Below are 3,619 nucleotides of genomic sequence, written 5' to 3' on the forward strand. Positions count from 1 at the left end.
TGGAGTACTACTCCTTCTTAATGCACAATTCGAACTCTATCTAATCAAGTTCGAATTCTTCTACTTCTTTTCTTCTATTTTTCTTTTCCTCTGACACCTCAAGGAATCTCTATACTGTGACATAGAGGATTCCACATTTTCTTTTTCTCTTCTCTTTCATATGAGCAGGAGCAGAGACAAAGGCAATCTTGTTGAAGCTGACCCTGAACCTGAGAGAACCTTGAAGCGAAAGCTAAGAGAAGCCAAGGCACAACTCTCTTTAGAGGACCTGACCGAATTCTTCAAAGAAGAAGAACACATGGCAGCCGAAAACAACAACAATGCCAACAATGCAAGGAAGGTGCTGGGTGACTTTACTGCACCTACTCCCAACTTCTATGGGAGAAGCATCTCTATCCCTGCCATTGGAGCAAACAACTTTGAGCTTAAGCCTCAATTATTTTCTCTAATGCAACAGAATTGCAAATTCCATGGACTTCCAATGGAAGATCCTCATCAGTTTTTAGCTGAGTTCTTGCAAATCTGTGACACAGTCAAGACTAATGGGGTTGACCCTGAGGTCTACAGACTGATGCTATTCCCTTTGCTGTAAGAGACAGAGCTAGAATATGGTTGGACTCACAACCTAAAGATAGCCTGGACTCTTGGGAAAAGCTAGTCATGCCTTCTTGGCAAGTTCTTTCCACCTCAAAATGGAGTAAGCTTAGAGTGGAAGTCCAAACCTTCAGACAGAAGGATGGAGAATCCCTCTATGAAGCTTGGGAAAGATACAAACAATTAATCAGAAGATGTCCCTCAGACATGCTTTCTGAATGGAGCATCATAGGTATCTCTATGATGGTCTCTCTGCACTATCCAAGATGTCTTTGGATAGCTCTGCTGGAGGATCTCTTCATTTGAAGAAGACGCCTACAGAGGCTCAAGACTAATAGAAATGGTTGCAAATAACCAATTCATGTACACTTCTGAAGAAATCCTGTGAACAATGGGACTAGTCAGAAGAAAGGAGTCCTTGAGATTGACACTCTGAATGCCATACTGGCTCAGAACAAGATATTGACTCAACAAGTCAATTTGATTTCTCAAAGTCTGTCTGGAATGCAAAATGCACCTGGCAGTACTAAGGAAGCTTCATCTGAGGAAGAAGCTTATGATCCTGAGAACCCTTCATGGAAGAGGTGAATTACCTAGGAGAACCCTATGGAAACACCTATAATTCTTCATGGAGAAATCACCCAAATTTCTCATGGAAGAATCAAGAGAGACCTCAACAAGGTTTCAACAACAATAATGGTGGAAGAAATAGGTTTAGCAATGGCAAGCCTTTTCCATCATCTTCTCAGCAACAGACAGAGAGTTCTAAGCAGAATACCTCTGACTTAGCAACAATGGTCTCTGATCTAATCAAAACCACTCAAAGTTTCATGAATGAAACAAGGTCCTCCATCAGAAATTTGGAAGGACAAGTGGGACAGCTGAGCAAGAAAATTACTGAACTCCCTCCTAGTACTTTCCCAAGTAATACAGAAGAAAATCCAAAAGGAGAGTGCAAAGCCATAACCATGGCCGAATATGGAGAGGAAAGAGAGGAGGTGGACGCCACTGAGAAGACCTCAATGGGCTGCACCAACCTCCTCTGAGTTCCCCAATGAGGAACCATGGAATCTGAGGCTCAAAATGAGACCATAGAGAGATTCCATTGGACTTACTTTTGCCTTTCATGAGCTCTGATGAGTATTCTTCCTCTGAAGAGGATGAGTATGTCACTGAAGAGCAAGTTGCTAAATATCTTGGAGCAATCATGAAACTAAATAACAAGTTATTTGGAAATGAGACTTGGGAGATGAACCTCCCTGCTCACCAAAGAACTGGATGACTTGTCTAGGCAGAAATTACCTCAAAAGAGACAAGATCCTGGGAAGTTTTCAATACCTTGTACCATAGGCACCATGACCTTCAAGAAGGCCCTGTGTGACTTAGGGTCAAGTGTGAACCTCATGCCTCTCTCTGTAATGGAGAAGCTAGGGATCTTTGAGGTACAAGCTGCAAGAATCTCATTGGAGATGGCAGACACTCAAGAAAACAGCTCATGGACTTGTAGAGAATGTTTTGGTAAAGTTGAAGACCATTACATCCCTACTGATTTCATAGTCCTAGAGACTGGGAAGTGCATGGATGAATCCATCATCCTTGGCAGACCCTTCCTAGCCACAGCAAAGGCTGTGATTGATGTTGATATAGGTGAACTGATCATTCAAGTGAATGAAAAATCCTTGGTGTTTAAGGCTCAAGGATATCCCTCTGTCACCATGGAGAAGAAGCATGAAGAGCTTCTCTCAAATCAGAGACAAACAGAGCCCCCACAGTCAAACTCTAAGTTTGGTGTTGGGAGGCCACAACCAAACTCTAAGTTTGGTGTTGAACCCCCACATTCAAACTCTAAGTTTGGTGTTGGGAGGTTCCCACATTGCTCTGATCATTTGTAAGGCTCAATGAGAGCCATCTGTCAAGCTACTGACATTAAAGAAAGCGCTTGTTGGGAGGCAACCCAATGTTTTATAATTAACTATTTCCTTTTGTTATTTTATTTTTTTTTGTAGGTTGATGATCATAAGAAGTCACAAAATCAATGAAAAAAGCAAAAACAGAATGAAAAACAGGAAGAAAAACAGCACACCCTGGAGGAAGATGTTACTGGCGTTCAAACGCCAGTAAACCTAGCAGTTGGGCGTTTAACGCCCAGTCTGGCACCATTCTGGGCGTTTAACGCCAGAAAGGGGCACCAGACTGGCGTTAAACGCCAGAAAAGGGCAAGAACCTGGCGTTAAACGCCAGGAATGGGCATCAGCCCGGCGTTTAACGCCAGAAATGGCTCAAAACGTGATTTTGAGCAACATTTGGTGCAGGGATGACTTTTCCTTGACACCACAGGATCTGTGGACCCCACAGGACCCTCACCTACCCTACCACCACCCTCTCTCTTTTTCCCCCATTCACCAATCACCTCAATACCTCTTCCCCAAAAAACCCTCACCTATCAAATCCCATCTTTCTCTTCACCACTCAGATCCATCCTTCATAAATCCCCACCAACCTCACCCTTCAAATTCAAACCACTTTCCCTCCCAAACCCACCCATACATGGCCGAACTCCATCTCCCCTCTCTCCTATAAATACCCTTCTTCACTTCTTCATTTTCACACAACCTAAACACCACTTCTCCCCCTTCTTTGGCCGAATACACTAAGCCATTCCCTTCTCCCTCATTTTCTTCTTCTTCTACTCTCTTCTTTCTTCTTTTGCTCGAGGACGAGCAAACCTTTTAAGTTTGGTGTGGTAAAAGCGTTGCTTTTTCGTTTTCCATAACCATTTATGGCATCCAAGGCCAGAGAAACCTCTAGAAAGAGGAAAGGGAAGGCAAAAGCTTCCACCTCTGAGTCATGGGAGATGGATAGATTCATCTCAAGGGTGCATCAAGACCACTTCTATGAAGTTGTGGCCTTAAAGAAGGTGATCCCCGAGGTCCCCTCTTCACTCAAAAACGGTGAATATCCGGAGATCCGCCATGAGATCCGAAGAAGAGGTTGGGAAGTACTTAGCAACCCCATTCAACAAGTC

General features: G+C 43.5%; 1 non-coding gene across 1 annotated transcript; it reads right to left on the reverse strand.

Moving 5' to 3' along the window:
- Positions 1–699: 699 nt before the first annotated feature.
- Positions 700–807, reverse strand: LOC130984228 (small nucleolar RNA R71). Its single transcript, XR_009088175.1, has one exon. It is a non-coding gene; the product is annotated as a small nucleolar RNA R71 (small nucleolar RNA).
- Positions 808–3,619: the final 2,812 nt, after the last annotated feature.

The sequence above is a fragment of the Arachis stenosperma genome, chromosome 5, assembly GCF_014773155.1.
Source record: "Arachis stenosperma cultivar V10309 chromosome 5, arast.V10309.gnm1.PFL2, whole genome shotgun sequence".
NCBI lineage: Eukaryota > Viridiplantae > Streptophyta > Magnoliopsida > Fabales > Fabaceae > Arachis > Arachis stenosperma.